Genomic DNA, 20,554 nt, shown 5'->3' on the forward strand with positions numbered 1-20,554 from the left:
CAAGGTGATGAGGGAGATGCACTAGGTAGGAGCTGAGATTGATTATTGGTGGGGATTATATGAGTAGGTGGTTCCCAATAGTCAGCGGGCGATGAGTACTCCTAGATGTGATGGACAAGATCAGAGTGGTCTCAGAGGGGTTAGAGTAGTGAGGGTGTGATGGGTCCTCCTCAACAGGATGGTGAGGGTGGTGGTGGGGGTGATACTACGACATTTGGTGTGAGCGGTATTTGAGGTGTCCTTTGCATTTGTGACATTTGTTACTATATTGATATTTGGATGGCTCTTCATAGCCGATATTTTTGACATCATTGTATTCTGATACATGTGTACTTTATTTTGATGAGATATATATGATGAGATCTTATTTGTGGTGGTAATGATATGCTATTCATTTATGTGATGACATGATTGCTTAATGCAGGATTGATGACATGATTTGATACGATGATACTAACATGTGGATGCAGGTTATGGTTAACTCTATCTATATATATGATGTTGATATGATGATATTGACATGTGGATGTAGGTTATATTTGATATATGTGATGATACTTTATGTGTTGGAGATGATAGTGTGATTTATGATAATGCTTATTTGAATGTAGGTAGATGAAATGAATATGTATGTTTTTGACAATGTGATGAATGATGTATACTTTTTGATAATGTAAAATGATATGGTGATGATGTAAAATAATATTATTAAATTTTTTATGCAAATAATTGGTTATTTATGATGGTAATATGTACTTGTGAATATATATGCAATGCAATGGATGAACCGTTTGTGTGGATGTGCAATATATGATGATAAAATAAAATGATGATCTAAAGTATATTTATGTGAGTTTTGAAATGTACAAAATGAATCTAATGAATGTAAATGAATGCAAAATTAAATTAATGCACTAAAATGACTTCACCTAAATGAATCTACATGAATGAAAATGAATGCACTTAATGAATTAAGTGAATGCACTAAATGAATGTATTGAAAGAAATCTATATGAATGGATGTAAATAACTAATGCAACTAAAAAATCTATTTAAAATGAGATGAAGATAAATTAATTAATTGAATACAACTTTAACAAATTAAATGAATGCACTAAAATGACTTCACCTAAATGAATCTACATGAACGTAAATGAACGCACTTAATGAGTTAATTTAATGCACTAAATGAATGCACTAAAATGACTTCACCTAAATGAATCTACATGAATGTAAGTCAATGCACTTGATGAATTAAATGAATGCACTAAATGATATGAAATGGATGATAATGAAAAATAAATTGACCTAAATGGGTTGAAAATACAACTATTTATAAATGCCTTATACCCTATATGAGACATAAATGCCAATATGTTAAAACATGTAAAGATGATATGGAGTGTGAGAGGATGTATTTGAATACTCCGTCATGATGTTAGTACAAGATAAGCCTTTGATAGCGAAATTTTTCATAGCATCCCTAATTGATTGCACTCGTGACAAAATATGTGTACAATGTATAAAGGAATAAATGAATGGGTGATATGCAATGGAATGCAATATATATAGATGAGATGGAATGGAGATCCATGGCTTATTCATTGTGCTTTGTATCCTCATTGAGAATGGTAGTACCAATCTTGGCCAAGGTATAGGAAACCAAGTTTGAATGTTGCACCTATAAAAAAACATCACAGATAAGGAAAGTAACCCTCCATTTTGGTTCATATGCAGATGGTCAAGGTATATGCTGTAGTCAGCAGGCCAACAGGGATCCATGACTACATATTTTGTATAGGATTTTGTAGCTTAGTGAACTTCCCACATAGACACCATTAATACATGCCCCAGAACTTCATTGGATAAATCCATAGACAAAAAACAAAGAAAAAGATATCTGAAACCCTCCTGGCTACTCTAATAGCTTGTGGATATCTTGGAGTGACATAGGAACTGAATATATAAAGAAAAAATTTGACCAAGTGCCTATCAGCTTAAATAACATCTTCTTGTCAAAGATATATGTCACCATGTCTTGTTTGTTTGAAGGAAGGATGCATACTTGTTTAAGACATTTTTGTGTATGTGTGCTTAGAATGTTTTTCTGTGTGCTGATCTGATAGGTGGCCTTTGTTAAGTAGCTCAAATATTGTTTTGTTTCTAGCTTGATGTTTATGTACAAGGAACAATGTTCTTGCCATTTTAAATTTTTTTTTTGTGTGTTTTTACGAATGTTTTTTGGGATTATTTCAGGGAATTTTCCAAATGTTTTTTTGATCTTTTCTGAGATTTTATGAAATTTTTTGGATTACTTCAAGACACTTTTCAAATGAGTAAATCAGTGAATCACAAGAAAGGAGAATCTACTCCCATCATTTGGTTAGAAACATTGCCCCCAATTAGGTGTTAGTGTGAAAGCATGATGCGGGGTATATGAGGTAATAACCCCGATTACAAATCAATAACAGGCTATGATAGATAGGATGTATGAGCATATGCAATGGATGTGATCACAACAAGTTTGAGAGATAATGGAGCCATAGCCTTTACGAATGGTGCCTATTTGCTAGGTTTTCACCATCGTACTTATCCAAGGCGCCATCAAAGTGGTTTTCACCATTTGGATGAATGATTTTTCTTTAAGTTATTTTCTTGATTTTTTCATTTCTTTGTACTTTTTTAAAGAATTTTTCTGAATGTTTTTGGTATTTTCTTATATTTGATGAGCCTGATGTTCTGTCCAGCTTATGTATGAAATTTTTTGAGATGCATGATGTTGATTGGATCTGCTAGTGGTTCTCCTTCTGAAGTTGCTAACTGATATGCCCTAGACCCAAAGACTACAGTGATGACATATGGACCCAACCAATTGGATTCAAATCTGCCCCGATGTTCTCGATGAGGTTGATTGTGCAGATTTTCTCTGAGAACAAGATCTCCTACCTAAAATGTGCAAGCTTTGACCATATGATTGTAGCTTCTTCTCATGCATTGCTGATAGGCTTTGAGGTGATTGTAGGTATCTTGTCACTTCTCATCAAGTAGTTCCAAGTCCTGTAGATGGGAGACTTGGTATTCTTCATCATTAATTATATTGTGCAAGGAGACCCATAGAGATGGTAATTCAACCTCAATAGGAAGGATAGCTTCTGCTCCATATACAAGTGAGTATGGGGTTGTGCCTGTAGGGGTTCGAATGTGTAAGGAAGTTAAGTAGCAGAACAACTTCCTATACTAACCTTGAGAGGAGGGTAATGCAAATTTTTTTTAGATCATCACAACAGTTACAAAAAAATAGAAATAGATATAATAATAACATTCAAACCATAATACAATGATTTATGTGGGGAAAACCCCACACTACAAAAGCTGCCCATTATATTATTTTGCAATAAAAAACAAATTACAATATACTTGCAGAGAAAGATCTTCACATGAGTACCAATAATCAAAGATTTAGAGGTAACTCAATAGCTATAAGACTCTTACACACAACCTCTATCTCATGCACGTCATATATAGGAGATACAATATAAGAAATCATCAAAGGGTATTATGAAACCATGAGCTAAAACCACCCAATAAGGTGTAGCCAATCTTATCTCCCTTCTAGATGCCCTATGATGTGTCCCTCCCTTTTTATAGATCATTTATGTGTCTGATGTATTTTATATTTCCTATTTCAGGAGTACAAACTTCCAGAGGCCATAACTTGAGAACCGTGTGTCCAATTGACAAACCATTTGAAGTGATGGAAAGATCGTGAAGTTCTCTATTTCCTTGTAAACAACTACACTATTTCTGTCCACTTTTTCAGGGTATTTTGGGGCCTCTAAAGTCATCAAAATCAAAATTAAACCTTTCATTGGACCCCTCCAAAATGGAAAATTTAATATCTTCAAAACTAGCTATGATCTTGTGACGTAACTTTACTGGAATGCTTATCTAGCCAACCCGAAGGTTTGGGGAGAATTTTGCACCATTTCATGTTGAAATAAAAACTTACTATAAATAGTAACCTTATGTAAATGCAAGGTTGAGACGCCATTTTCCCAACAAAATGCTAGTTCGATATGCCTATAGTGCTGGATTTAGATGAATGTGCCAATCACGATCAACATCATTGACTGTCTTCTTGAGGATCCTCAATATCTTCTTATTAGAGGCTTCTTCTTGATCATTTCCATGTGGATAATATGGGGTGGAGATATAGTGTTGGATATGAAACTTATCACAGAGTTCATAGACATCCTAATTTTTGAAAGGAAGCCCAATATCTGTGATGATGGAATGGATACACCATACCGACATATGATGTAGTTTAAGATAAATGAAGCAATCTCCTTGCTGGTTACTTGGGTAAGTGGAACATTTTCGATCCACTTAGTGAAGTATTCTATGCCAGCAATGATGAAGTTGTGACCATTGGATGAATATGGATGGATTTTACCCACAAGGTTCAGTCCCCACTAAGAAAAGGGCCATGGTGTTGTGATGGGTTGCAATTCTTGTGCTAGTGCATGTATCAAATCTCTGTGAACTTGGAACTTCTTGCACTTTTTGACAAAGTATTAGGAGCCTTTTTCCATAGAGGGCCAATAATATCCCGCCCACATGATCTTTTTAGTTAACGAAGGGCCACTTGAATGAGCCCCACAAATACCTTCATGTACTTCTTCTAAAGCTGTGGTAACCTCAACTTGCTCTAAACATTAGAGGAGAGTACTGTTGAGACCTCGTCGGTATAGGGTTTCAGAAATGATGGTGTATCGAGCAAATTGGTGTATGAAGGTTTTGCGTTGGTTGTTTGATTGGTTAGGTGGAATGATTTGATCATGTAGGTAAGCGTAGAACTCACCATACCATGGGGAATTAGGACCGATGAGTTGACAGACCATCTCAAATTCCAGAATATCATAAGCGAGGATCCAAAGCTATTCAACTAAGAACTCATAGCATGTGGAATTTTTTAGAAAATAGAGGAGAGAGGCTATTGTAGCCATTGCGTCTGTAGCTCTCTTATTATCTCAAAGAATCTAGTCAAAAGTGATAGCTGTAAATAATTCTTTGAAGTTATCAACCATTTTCTTGTAAGGCATGAGCTAATCATCCTTAGTTTGGTATTCATCATTGACCTGTCAGATTACCAGTTGCAAATCACCATAGACCTATAGCTCCTTTAGGTTCCATTGCACGACCATTCTTAATCCTATGATTAAGGCTTCATAGTCTTCTATGTTGTTCATGAATGGGTATGTGAGATGATATGATTTTGGAATGCTGTCACCCTGAGGTGTGATGAAAATAATGCTGGCTCCTGAACCATGTCTAGTGTATGAGCCATCAAAATATAATTTTCATTGCTGTACTGGTATGACTATGAAGATTTCCTCATATGGAAAATTTGAGATGAGCAGATGGTCGCCTATGAGTGGTGCTTTGACCAACTAATTTGCAATGACCCACTCTTTGATTAATTTTTGGTTCACATACTCTATGTCAAATTCACCGAGGAGCATAACCCACTTTTCCAAATGGCATGCTAGCATTGCTTTACTAAGTAGGTACTTGAGTAGATCAATTTTGGTAATGAGTTGTATCTTGTGTGTAAGCATGCAGTGTCTTAGTTTAGTGGCTACTAAAATTATTGCTAGACAGGCTCGTTCAATATGGGTATAATTGAGTTCATACACTACCAGTGTTTTGGAAATGTAGTATACTACACATTCTTTACCTTTTGCATTATGTTGTGCGAGTAAGATGCCTAAGGCCATTGTTGTAGCTGATTGTTGGCATTATGTGAACCAGTATAAGAACTAGCATGAGGACATAATGACACTATATGTTGTCATTAATGTCAATATGCTGAAGATGTGAGAACCGACATATGTGAGAACCGGTATAACACTATGAACCATCATTTGTACCAAAGTGAAGTGGTGTGTTTGTTCAAGGTGAACTGACATATGACTATGGGAACCAACACATGGAAGCTTTGTATGACTACCGATTGGTAGTCTCAGCTTCAGGGTTTCCGGTTGAAGTGCTTCAAGCTTGTGTGACTCAACCGGTGACTTTATGTGATGAGTTAGCAGTATAGAAGAACAAATCATGATGCCATGTAAGCCTTGTGCATGTGAAGGATCTTGCATGAAGGAGATTGTTCCTATCTACCTCGGGAATGTGCAAAGTCTGTAAGCAATGATAACGTGTGATGGGTTATCAACCACCAAGAAATCAGTGGAAAAAGAACGATGGAGAATGTCTTGAGATTGGATCAAGACTGTTGCATTTAATGCAATGTGCTCAATGGTCAGGATTGAACTGTTTTAATTCCTTAACCTAATACGTTTAGGGTTTAGGGTTTATGCTATCAACCTATCTATTTTCCTATAAGGTTGATGTTATGTTTCTTTCTAAGGTTGTTGGAAAAAGTTGTGTGTGTGTATCTAAGAGAAGAGATACGTGATTCTTGCTAGACCAGAGGAGAGAAGTGATACCTATAGAATGTAAGTGCAGAAGATGAAGAGGAGCTTAAGCTGATCTGCACTGGCATTGAGTGCTGTTACCAGATCATTGTAATACCTGTTGATCTCTAACCACCTCAATAGTTGAGAAATCCCTTAACAAGGTAGCTTTAACTGGCTTACTATAAATCCTTTAACAGGGTGACTCAAAACCATTAAGTTCTTGAAATCCTATAACAAGGTAACCTTTAATCGGGTTTAACCCTTAACCGAGTATTCTAGCCATCCCTTAACCGGGTGATCCCTAACAAGATTGGTTCCTAACAGAACCTATTGTATTAGTCTTTAATCGGACAAGGCTCCTAATAGAGCAGACTTCTAAAGAGTTCAAAAACAAGCTTGTGGGTATTCATCCCCATCGTGGTTTTTCCCAGTTGGGTTTCCACATGAAAAATATGTGTGTCTTGTGTGATGTTTTCATGTGATGGTTCAGTGTCTCATGTCTAACAGTAAAACATGTTGAACTAGCTGTTATTATGTTTTTGATGATAGATTACCTATTGATGCACTAGGGTGAACTAGAAATGAAGTACTCGATTGTTTGAAAGGATAAGTGTCAACCGGTTTATGCTTGTCTCAGCTATTCTGAGTTTTGCCAGTTGTACTCTGATCAAGACCGGTGTTATTGTTTGCTTGGCAAAGCAAAGTGTTTTCTCACAAACTAGTTTTAGGAAATGTATTTTTGCCTATACTGATTCACCCCCCCTCTCAGTACCAGTTTGGTACTAACCAATCATCATTGAGTTATCAATTGGTATCAGAGCGTTCTCTAGATCCTCTGTGTTATAAGCTTAACAGCTTGAGGAAAAGATCCCAGCCCAATGATGAAGAGGGAAGGTCCAAAGTTCAACAAAGATAATTTCAGTATATGGAAAGACAAAATGAAGATATTCATCAGAAGCATGGGTGCTCAACACTAGACCTATGTTGAGAATGCTTATGTTTCCCCTACCGATACTCTCATCGATGACCAAAAGAGAGAGATGTAGGAGAATGGGCAAGTCATGGAAGCCCTAATTAGTAGTTTATCTGACATTGAGTTTATCGATGTCCAAGATAAAGTAAATCCCAAAGAAGTATGGGATACTCTTGAAAATATCTATGGTGGTGATGAGTATGTAAAACAAGCTAAGGAAGAAAGCCTTAGAGGGAAGTTTGAAGACATGCAGATGATTGAAGGTGAAACCATTCAACAATATGGAATCAAAACTATTGTCAGAGATATCAAGAGTGCAAGTGGTAAAATAGAAGAATCCACTATAGTAAGAAAAGTTCTAAGATCCTTATTACTGGTTTATGCAATAAGGGTTGCTGCTATTCAGGAGTTGAGATCAATAGACAAGACTAAGGTATCCCTAGACTCCATCATTGCAAAGTTGACAGCTTATGAGCTAAATAGTTTTGATGGCAGTGTTCAAAAGACTAAATCAACATTTAAAGCTTCTGTTGTACCATCTAGAAAAGGAAAAGAAGCTAGCACTAGTGGTGAACCAAGACAGAACAGAGAAATGGATGATGAGGAGATTCTGATGGCATTTGAAGCTCTCCTTGCTAGGAAACTTCCTAAAGGAACCGACAAATACAGAGGTAAGATTCCTTTGAAATACTTTTCTTGTAACTGGATAGGACATATTGCTGTAAACTGTCCTAATGGTGACAACAAGGACAAACCAGAAAGGTTCAAGAAATTTAAAGGAGGAAACCGGAGAAATTGTTTTGTGGCAGTTGATGAAGGTGTCACAGATGAGGAATCAAAGGATGAAGAAAATGAAGATATTGTGTTTGTTGCTATCAAGGAAGATGTATCAGACAAGAAGGCTCTTGTCTCCCGGTTTGATAATTCCAATGAGTGGATCATTGACAGTGGTTGTTCTCACCATATGACTGGTGACTGGAGCAAGTTTCTATCCTTGGAAGAATATGATGGTGGTGTGGTTCACTTTGGTAATGATGCACCATGCATGGTCAAAGGCAGAGGGTCCATCTCTCTAAATGGAAAGAGCAGTGCTGACAATGTGTATTGGGTTGATGGTCTCAGACACAACCTTATAAGTGTTGCCCAGCTGAATGATAGTGGTCTCACTTTGGAAGTCAAGAATGGAGTGTGCAGAATCAAAGGAAAGAATGGTGAATTGGTGGCCACTGGCATGCAGACCAAAGGTAACCTATTTTAGTTGAATACAAATATCAGTACATGTCTTATGGCCAAGCTTGATGACAGCTAGATATGGCATAGGAGACTCTGCCATGTAAACTTTGATAACATTGTAAAGGCCAGTAAGATCAAGCCAGTTAGAGGGTTGTTGGTGCTGAGCAAACTCGAAAATGCCCTGTGCAGAGAATGTCAACTGGGTAAAATGTCTTCCTCAACCTTCAAAGGTAAACCTTTTACTACTGACAATTTACTTGATCTTGTGCATACTGATTTGTGTGGTCCTATGAAAACTAGGAGTGTGCAAGGTGATAGGTACTTCATTATTCTCACTAATGACTACTCAACAATGATGTGGGTCACATTCTTGAAAGATAAGTCTGAAGCTTTTGGAAAGTTCAAAGCCTTCAGAGCATTAGTGGAGAAGGAAAGCGGTAAAAGGATCAAGTGCTTTAGAACTGATCAAGGAGGGGAATTCACTTCCAGTGAATTCAACAAGTACTGTGAAGAATATCGCATCAAGAGGCAACTATCTGCCCCCCAAACTCCACAGCAGAATGGCCTAGTAGAGAGGAATAACTGGACAATGGTTGAAGCAGCAAGAATAATGCTAATTCAAGGAAAGGCCCTCACACCTTTTGGAGAGAAGCAACGAGCACAACAGTCTACACAATGAACCGGGTACTCATTAAGAAAGGTAAGAATAAAACTCCTTATGAGTATTGGATTATAAGACACCTGTGGTTAGTTACTTTAGAGTGTTTGGTAGCAAATGTTACATCAAGAGGAGTGAACACCAAAGCAAATTTGATGCAAAATGTGATGAGGGAATATTCCTAGGGTATTCTACCAAAAGAAAAGCTCTCAAGTGTTTCAATAATAGGACTCAGAGAATTATGGAAAGCATCAATGTGAGAATTGATGAAACCTCTGAGAAAACTGAGGAAATCGGTGGTGAGCAAGCAATAATGAACCGATTGTAACTTTCTGGGAACCAGTTGCCAGCCAACCAAGTACCAGTAATAGTGTTCCTACACTGGTAGATGTAGATGCTGATACTGATGAAGATGAGGATGAAGAAGAAAAGCAAGAGGAATCTATCAAAACCATTCCTCGATATGTCAATCTGAATCATGATCCTAAGCAGATCATAGGAGATAAGGATGCTGAAATCCTTACAAGAAGAAAGGTCAACGAAAACTCATGTTTGATCTCTGAATTTGAGCCTAAATCATTCAAAGAGGCACATAAAGATGAAGACTAGATCAAGGCAATGGAAGAGGAACTTGACCAGTTAGAGAAAAATGGTACATGGTCTTTAGTACCCAGACCAGAGCATAAAAATGTCATCGGTCCCAAATGGGTTTTCAGAAATAAGCTGAATGAGGATGGCACAGTGATTAGAAACAAAGCCAGACTGGTGTGTAAAGGATATGCCCAAGAAGAAGGAGAAGACTATGGAGAAACTTTTGCTCCTATAGCCAGATTGGAAGGAGTTTGTATGCTTCTTGCATATGCAACTTTTAAAGGATTCAAAGTATATCAAATGGATGTAAAATCTACATTCCTAAATGGTGTACTTGAAGAGGAGGTGTATATAGAGAAACCAGATGGGTTTTCCCTATCTGAAAACAATGACATGGTGTGTAGGCTACATAAAGCCTTATATGGTCTAAAGCAGGCACCTAGAGCATGGTATGATCATCTACACTCCCATCTTTTGAAAATTGGATTTGAGAGAACAAGTGAAGATAGCAATATCTACTTGAAAACTGAAGGAGATCAGATTTTGATATGTTAGGTATTTGTTGATGACATTATCTTTGGTGGAGATGACAAGATGAGTCATGAGTTTGCAGATGAGATGAAGAAGGAGTTTGAGATGTCACTAATAGGGGAGATTAAGTTCTTCATTGGACTACATATGAAAGATGGAATCTTTATCACTTAATCCAAGTATGTCAAAGAGTTGTTGAAGATCTTTGGCATGGAAGATATGAAACCGGTTGGTACACTGATGGTGACTACTTGTAAACTATCCAAAGAGGATGACTCAATATTGGTTAATGAGAAGGAATACCAATCAATGGTTGGTAAGTTGCATTATGTAGTGCATAGCAGACCAGATATTGCACATGTAGTTGGCATCACTGCAAGGTTCTAGAAAATTCCAAGAGAATCCCACTTGGTTGCAGTCAAGTGGATTCTTAGGTATCTAAAGGGAACAGTTGACTATGGATTGTGGTATCCATATAGCAATGATTTCAACCTGAAAGTATTCACAGATGCTGATTAGGCAGGTAATGTGGATGATCGGAAGACCACAACTGGTGGTGCATTCTTTCTCAGTGGTAGACTGGTCTCATGGATGAGTAAGAAGAAAAGTTGTATCTCTCAGTCTACAATGGAAGCAGAGTATGTTGCAACTTTCATGAACTGCACTCAAACAATCTGGATGAAGCATGTATTAAATGGATTCAAAGTTCCTGTATCTGAACTGGTAAGCATATTCTGTGATAACACAAGTGCTATCAATATTTTAAAGAATCTAGTTTTACATTCTAGAACCAAGCACTTTGAGATTAAATATTATTTCTTGAGGGAAAAGGTTTAGAACAAAGAGATTGCACTAGAACATGTTTCCAGTAAGGAGCAGTTAGTAGACATATTCACCAAGCCTCTCCCAAAGGATACATTTATGTACTTAAGAGGTGAATTAGGGGTACTACCCCTTTAGGAGGTGAATTAAAGGTATTTGCTACACATCAATCAGGTATTGCATAGTCATTTTTTTTGGATTAATGTGTTGAAGGATGCTACTTCTCAGGGGGAGCAACATAATGGACCAAGGAAGCTTGTGCCTCCACTTTGGCAATGTTGTCAAAGGGGGAGAAGAAGTGAAGCGAAGAAGATATCTACAAAAATTGGGGGAGAAGATGTGAAGCAGAGAGATATCTTTGTATATTGCCATCAATGCCAAAGGGGGAGATTGTTGGCATTATGTGAACCAGTATAAGAACTCATATGAGGACATAATGATATTGTATGTTGTCATTGATGTCAATATGCTGAAGAGGTGAGAACTGACATATGTGAGAACCGGTATAACACTGTGAACCGACATTTGTGCCAAAGTGAAGCGGTGTGTTTGTTCAAGGTGAACCGACATATGACTATGGGAATCGACACATGGAAGCTTTGTATGACTACTGGTTAGTAGTCTCAACTTTAGGGTTTCTATTTGAAGTGCTTCAAGCCTGTGTGACTCAACTGGTGACTTTATGTGATGAGTTAGCAGTATAGAAGAATAGATCGTGATGCCATGTAAGCCTTGTGCGCGTGAAGGATCTTGCATGAAGGGGATTGTTCCTATCTACCTTGGAAATGTGCGAAGTCTGTAAACAATGATAACGTGTGATGGGTTATCAGCCACCAAGAAATCGGTGGAAAATGAACGATGGAGAATGTCTTGAGATTGGATTAAGACTGTTTCATTTAATGCAATGTGCTCAATGGTCAGGATTGAACCATTTAAATTCCTTAACCTAATAGGTTTAGGGTTTAGGGTTTATGCTACTAACCTATCTATTTTCCTATAAGGTTGATGTTATGTTTCTTTCTGAGGTTGTTGGCAAAAGTTGTGTGTGTGTATCCAATAGAAGAGATACATGATTCTTGCTAGACCAGAGGAGAGAAGTGATACCTACAGAGTGTAAGTGCAGAAGGTGAAGAGGAGCTTAAGAGAATCTACATTGGCATTGAGTGCTGTTACTAGATGATTGTAATACCTATTGATCTCTAACCACCTCAATAATTGAGAAATCCCTTAATAGGGTAGCTTTAACTAGCTTACTATAAATCCTTTAACAGGGTGACTCAAAACCATTGAATTCTTAAAATCCTTTAACAAGGTAACCTTTAATCGGGTTTAACCCTTAACTGGGTATTCTAGCCATCCCTTAACCGGGTGATCCCTAACAGGATCAGTTCTTAACAAAACCTATTGTATTAGTCTTTAACCGAACAAGGCTCCTAATAGAGTGGACTTCTAAAGAGTTCAAAAACAAGCTTGTGGGTATTCATCCCCACCGTGGTTTTTCCCAGTTGGGTTTCCACATGAAAAATCTGTGTGTCTTGTGTGATGTTTTCATGTGATGGTTCAGTGTCTCATGTCTGATAGTAAAACATGTCGAACTAGTTGTTATTATGTTTTTGATGATAGATTACTTGTTGATGCACTAGGGTGAACTAGAAATGAAGTACTTGATTGTTTGAAAGGATAAGTGTCAACCGGTTTATGCTTGTGTCAGCTATTCTGATTTTTGCTAGTTGTACTCTGATCAAGACTAGTGTTACTGTTTTCTTGGAAATGCAAATTGTTTTCTCAAAAACCGGTTTTAGGAAATGTATTTTTGCCTGTACTGATTCACACCCCCCCTCTCAGTACCGGTTTGGTACTAACCGATCATCATTGAGTTATCAGCTGATATGTATAACAATAATGTCGTATCTAGAGATGGTGGTGTCAGCAATGGTGGTGTCATTAGGTAGTCCTTTAACTGCCGGAATGCTTCCTGACAATTCTCTTCCCATTTGAAATAGACATTCTTGTGAAGCAGATGTGTTAAGGGATGACATTTATTGGCCAATTCTGAAATGAAGTGACATATTGACTGTAGCCTTCCTTGTGATGTCCTTAACTGACTGATGTTCCTAGGACATGGAATTTGTATAATTGCTTTGACTTTTGTAGGATTGACATCAATTCCTTTAATTGAGGCAATGTATCCTAGGAGCTTCCCAGAGGTCACTCCAAAGATACACTTCTATGGATTTAGGCATACATTATATTGCTTCAATCTAGTGAAAATTTGGTCGTACAATGAGGTGTCCTCTTGTTAAATGATTTATCTAGTAAATCATCCACATAGTCTTCCATTAGTGTATGTATCATGTCATGGAAGATGGTTGTCATTTCCCTTTGATATGGGGCTCCTGCATTCTTGAGACTAAATGCCATCACATTCCAATAGTATGTACCCCATGGACATGCAAAAGCAGTTTTGTGTTGATCCTCAAGACCAATCTTCATCTGGTTGTATCCTAAAAAGCCATCCATGAGTGATATCATTGCATGTTCTTCTGTGAGGTCCACGATCATATCAATGTTTGAAAGAGGGATGTCATCTTTAGGATGTTCTTTGTTGATATCTCTAAAATCTGTACAGATATAGATACCCCCAGTTGGTTTTGCCACTAGTATAAGGTCGGAGATCCATTCTACATAGTCAATGGGTTTTATGAAACCTACATCTAAGAGCTTTTTGAGTTATGCTTTTACCAATAGTGTGATTTGAGTGTGCATCTTCCTAAGCTTTTGTTTTACCATTTTTTCTCCTTCTGCTACTGTCAAATGATGCATTACTAGTTCTGGATCTAATCTTGGCATATCTGCATAGAACCATGCAGAATTGGTTTTTCGCTTGCGAAAAAACTCTATAAAATCAAGATCTTCTACTGGAGTTAGTGATTCTGCTAGATGTAGTATGTGTTGATTTTTCAGTGCCCTGAGATTGACTTCCTTTGTTTCTTCAATAATAATAGATGATCTCTCCTAATTAGTGCTAAAGGAGATAATGTCAAACCTTCCATCCTCTAGCTCCTCATAGAGGTTTTTACTGTTCGATACGTCCTTTGTTTTTACTCTTTTTGTTTCCACAAGTGCCATAGTGTGGTTTTCAATTGAGGAATCCTATTTTTATTGTAATATTTTTGTGACTAAAAGGTTTGGCATTCTCTCCAAAGTAAGCCACATTGTTAAGTTCAATAGCGAATCCCACCTTGTGATCCTTGCTTGGTATGTCATCCCATAATTCAAGAAAGTCTATGATTGCATCATCATTTGGGAAGGTATCAAGGTGTTGAGGATCTTGTTGGTTACAATCAATGAGTTCATGGTGAATAATTGGAATTGCTTCATCGACCAAGTTAAGTTCATAGGATGCATCAGTTACGGTAAGTATGGAGGAACCAAGGTCATCGTCAGTACTATCCTGGTGCAGGGCACCTAGACTTGATTTTCTTGTTTAATGAAATGTAATAAGGATGAATGTTAATCATCCAGTTGATAGTTGATCCTTTTGTGTGGTCAAGGAACTCTAAGGTCATTCTATAAACCTTGAGTTAACCTTAGTCCACTAGGATCCTTCTAGGTCCAATAGGACATTTTCTCATATTGATGAGTTTTGGCATTAGGAGGTAGATTTATGATGTTTTGTAGTCATTTTAGACATTTTGGAACCATTTTGAAGTTTGAAATCATTTAGGAGTCCTAGAATGCAAAAATGCAAAAAAATGCAAAAGTTGCACTTGACAACTTTTTGCAACTTTGACAACTTTTTCAAAAAATGGTTAAATGTTAGTTCCAACGGTTCCCAACCACCTTGGTCTAGTTGAACCTGTTAGGATAATCCTATTTAGGCCTTGATTTTGACTTCCAAAGGGTTGGAAGGTGAATTGGATGCAAAATTTCATCAAAATTCTGGTAAAAATATAGTTTTCTGAGCAATCATGTGTTTGTACGGATTTGTACCGATTGGAAAGTCAGATATAGGTCCATGATTGAATATTCATGTGAAGTACCTTTCATTTGAGTCTAGTTTGAGTCAATTTGGTATTGTATTGAGAGAGTTATTGAATTTTTTCTAAAAACTGCTGTAAACCCTAGGGTTTTGGGGTTTTTCTGCTAAATGGACAATATCTTGCAATTCCAGAGGTAATAATTCAAGCCCCTTTGGAATTTGCAAGGTATAAGGATGTATTTTAATATCCCAAATGCTCAAGATCTGGTGAATGCATTTTATGGTGTGGGTGCAAGCCATAGGCTAAATATCTTCATGTATTTAGCCTGCCAATTGGGGTATGAAGTGTGCAGATCGGTAGAAGGACCAAGGGGTTAGTGAAAAATAATAAAAAATCATGAAATAAAGTTGAATAGACCTCTCAAGACTCTATCCTAGCCCTGTGTACTGATCACAAAGTGTTTGTTTGTGTTCCAAGCCTAAATTGGCCAATTAGGCCTGTGAACCGAGTAAGGGTTTGGTAGTGCAGGAGTGGGGTGAGGCTTTACCCTCTTGGGGGTTGTTCAACCTTAGGAAGGAGGTTCCAAATCAGTAAAAAAAATACCACATCCTTTGTGGAATTTGTTTTGTATTAACCGGTTCCTTGCTGACAGGCCTAGTAGCCTAGTAGGTCTAAAAGGTGAGGTTGGCATTGTAAGGTTTGGGGAAGCAAACTAGTGATTGATTCTTAGTTTTTTAGGGTCCTTGAAGGTGTCCCTACTGCTATTTTGGATCAAAGGACAGATTTGTGTCATTTTCCCTATTTGAGTCTCATTAGGGGATTGAGTCTCTGAAGAAACTTTTGTGTCTAAGTTGAGTAACCCATAAGGGATTGGGTTTGGCCTTGTATAGGTCTAAGGGTTGTGTGAGGGTGGTCCTTCACATCCTTACCAAGAGTGGGTAAGGTTGACTAGGTTGGAAGAGTCACCTTTTGAGTCTGGTAGACTGTGAGCCCATTGTGATACTTCTTGTAGTGCTCTCTGCATCATATCCTCTTTGTAATCGGGCTCAGGAGGTGATTCATCCATTCATGAAGTATATTCAGGATCAGAATCTCAAAACTGTTTAATCCATTCTTCTACTTCAATTCTTTTGTCTACAAGAGGACCAAGGGTATCTTCTTTAGATTCTTGTGAAGCCAAAGAACCCCATTCATACTCATGTGAATCTGTCTTAGAATCACTTGGTAGAACTTTGACACTGTATGTTATAGGTATGTCGGTTTATGTGAAAGGTTTGTCAATAGTTGGTACAGGGGTTTTATTTGATGGGGTTGTTGATGTCGCTTGGGTGTCTAAAGTGGACAAGAGTTTTATCCCAGGAGTGATAGTTTGGTGGGAAACATAACTCTTTTTCTTACTTGTTGTATGTAGAGAATGTAATTGAGAAGTTCTTTCATGACTAGAATCTTTGGATTTTGTAGGTTGATTTGCAATAGACACTGTCCTACTTCTGGAAGGGCTGATCATAGAAGTGGTCTTCTTTTGTTTTCCAAGAATCCCGAGCTTAGGAGAGCCTCCTGAACTAGGGTTGAATCCGAGTCCAGTTGTATCTCGTGGTTATAACAATGGTTGTAATGGCTCTTGTACACCTTTTTTGTGGGATCCTAATGCACTATGGCCACCATAGCCCATCTTTTTCATTAGGGTAAATCCTTTACCATACCTTTCTATAGGGATCTTGATCTATTGTCTAGCTATATTGGAAGGGTCTTTGTAGATCCATCATACCAAATCTTCATCAATAGTTTCATGTTCCTATGATCTGCCTAGGACGAATCCATCAAGTGTAATGGTATTGACTACAATAAGTGGCTTGAGTGATTTTTGTGGTTTACCATGAGTCTAAGGTGAGAGGGGTAGTTGGTCAACACATAAAAGCTAACTAATATTATACTCTCCTAGGCCTTCATCTTTTACTTTCATTTTTTAGCTTTTCCTGTTTGGGTGTAGGGATCGGTAGACTGGTGATATTTGTGGGGAGGATGTAAGTTGATGAGGTGGTGGCTTGTTTATTGCTAGGGACTGTGATATTGGGTTGATGCCTTATATTTTTTCTTAAGGTGAATAGGTTGGCATCACCAAGGATAGTAATCTCTACTCCATTATGGGGAAACTTGATGCATTGATGGTAAGTGGATGGTATTGCTTGCGTGGCATGAATCCATGGTCTACCTAATAGGATATTGTATGGAGGAGGGAGGTCTAGGACTTGGCAAAACACATTCTTCACCAGGGGTCCTACTCTTACTGGTAGAGTAACACACCCTTTAGAGGAGCATTCTGCATCATCATAGGCCTTGATTTTGATCTACTTTCAAGCATCTACTGCATCTTCTGCATATCCCAATGTTGTAATTAACTGTAAGGTACATATGTTAAGGCCAACTCCATTGTCAATCAAGACTCACTTGATTCTATGTTTATGTATGAATCCCTCAAAGTGGAGAGGGGTGTTATGTGGTTTTTGAAAGGATGCGTCATCATTCTTTGCAAAAGTGAGACATGGGGATGACTTGAGACTACCAACCATGACTTGAAATTGATCTGTATTGAGGTCGGGTGGAAGTGACACTGCTTGGAGAGATTGGTCTAAGATGGTTTTATATGAGGGTGATAAGCTCAAAATATCAAGTATAGAGATACGTGCCAACATCTTATCTAATTGGTCCACAAGGTTATAATGTTTGGGCACATATGACACTCTTGATGGTGTGCCTTGTATAGTAATCTTACTATGATGAGTAACAACATTGCATGTAGGATCTTTACCTTTGATCGTAATGGTTGCAACTTGTTCATTGAAATCATACACGTTATTGATAGTATAAGTATATGGTGCACGGGTATAGTTTGTTGTGTTATCATGAATTTTACCTTGATGGGAGGGAACTCCTTTCTCATATGATGGGAGTGGATTCTTGAACATGGTATGATCTATATTGGAAGTTTTTGCATTGTGACCATCCATTTCTATGTCACCTCAATCAATGAGGTCTTGAACGATATCCTTTAATCTATGATAGTTGCTTGTTTTGTGTCCCTTTCCCTTATGAGATTCGTAATACTCATTATCTCTCCACCATGAAGGTTTAACCCGTGGTTCATAGTTTGATGTTTTAGGTAATGTGATAAGATTAGAAGAGATGAGATGTTGTAAGATATTTTCAAGATATTCTCCCAAGGTTGTGTAGGTGCGATTGGGTTTATAGGTAGGGTCTCTTTTTTTAGTTTCCTCTTGCTACGTATTTGAATTTTAATTTCTTTGACTATTTTGAGGATTACCTTGATTGGTAGTGAGGTTGTTGTGATTATCTACTTGCCCTGCAATTTTTACTATGGGTTGGGTGATTTTGATAATTCGTGTGTCCACAACACCATCATTAACAATTTTTTTATTCTTGGCCCAAAACTTTGGTTTGTCACTATTGTAGGCTGGTCTTGGACCCTCCTTGTTGTCATTGTATATTTTGACAAGTCCCTTTTTGATAAGGGCTTTCTCGATTTTAAGTCCTTGAGCTATTAGGTCTTTGAAAGTGTCTGAACATTTTATGTCTAAGTAGAATTCCATTTCCTCATTTAAGTTTGAAATAAAAATTTCAACTAATCGTTCTTTGGGAATGGGAAAGGAATGTCTACTAGAATGGTGTCTCCATCTTTGTAAGAATGTTGAGAATAACTCACCATTATTTTGTTTTGTATTGCATAGATCAGCCATGGAGACATCCTATTCTATGTTATGCGCATGATGAGTGATAAATTTTTGTACCAGCTCCTTTGATCCTGATCCCATCAGGTAGGTGTGAGAATGATTGCATGGATGAGCCTCCCAAACTTTAAAGGAAAAGGCACATTCAATATGTGTTCTCATATGCAACCTCTAAGCAGGTGAAGAAAAATTTTCGCACATGATCTCTAGGGTTTGCCTTTCCTTTGTATTTATCAAGCTTTGGGGTTTCGAAGGTGTGTGGGAAATGAGGCATGTATATGTTTCTATCAAATGGATATGGACATATATCTTTGAGAGCATATTGTTTTTGTGACCTTCCTGAGTGTACTTGTTGGGAAAGGTCTTTCAATTATTGTCTCAACATATCCATTTCTATAGGATGAGGTGGGATGTTGTTGTGTTGATAGTTATCATCATAGTTATGTGTATTCCTTGCCCCCCTGTCACCTTGATTTTGTTCTTGTTGATGGATATGTTGGGATTATTCTGGTATATCCTTAAGATGCAATACATCAAAGTTAGCGATAATTTTGGCCCCATCTTGAGCAAGTTTTAGAAAATGGGCATCAACACTTCCCTTGAGAATTTCTTCAAAAAGTCTGTTAAATTTGGGGTTGCTAAGTGTGCCATCTATTTGTGCTTGTGTAGGGGTATTTGGGTCTCCTCTTCTAAAAAAGGAGTTAACTTTCTCTTCTTCTTCTTTCCATATTTTATTTTGAGTTTGTCTCTAACTTTGAGACCTATTCCTAGCCGTGTTTGAAGCACACATTTGTGGGTGAAAAAGTGGGTGTTTGATTCCTATCTTATGATTCCAAGATTTTATGATGATTAAGATGTGTTGAAACATGTATGGATTAATGATCTCCTTTTACCAAAGGTTTGATATCAACAAATTTCTTTTTGAGATTTCTTGCATAGTTTCAAATAATTGTGAGATGAGGCGTAGAGAGGTTTTGTGTTTTACAAAGAACAAGCTACCTAGCTATGAGAGGATGCACTCAAAAGCTAGTCTTAACCTATCTAGATTCTTAGTAATGCCTCTTAGGATGATTGATCCTAGATGTAGAGACACACTAGAAAGTATGTTTTGTTGTGATTAGCAATATCCTAAAAGAACTAAGGACAAAACCCTTGCTGCGCTGAGAGAGGAATGGATTTGTGATGTGTTTGGAATGAGTGTGTGAATTTGAAGAAGATGAAATATGAAAAGTATTTATATTTGGAAAATGAATGATTTATGAAATGATGGTGAATGTTGAAGTATGATTATGGAAGGTATTTATATTTGGATGACTTGATTTTGAAATATGGAAGATGTGATAATATGGAAGGTATGTGAATTTGAAAAGATATGTGAATTTGGAATGAGATTATGGAAAATATATGAATTTGAAATCAGAATTTGAAATGTAATTATGGAAGATATGTGAACTTGGAATGGGATTATGGAAGCTATGTGAATTTGGAATGTGAATTTAAAATGGGATTATGGAAGATATGTGAATGTGGAATGTGAATTTGAA

This window comes from Cryptomeria japonica, chromosome 4 (genome assembly GCF_030272615.1).
Source record: "Cryptomeria japonica chromosome 4, Sugi_1.0, whole genome shotgun sequence".
Lineage (NCBI taxonomy): Eukaryota > Viridiplantae > Streptophyta > Pinopsida > Cupressales > Cupressaceae > Cryptomeria > Cryptomeria japonica.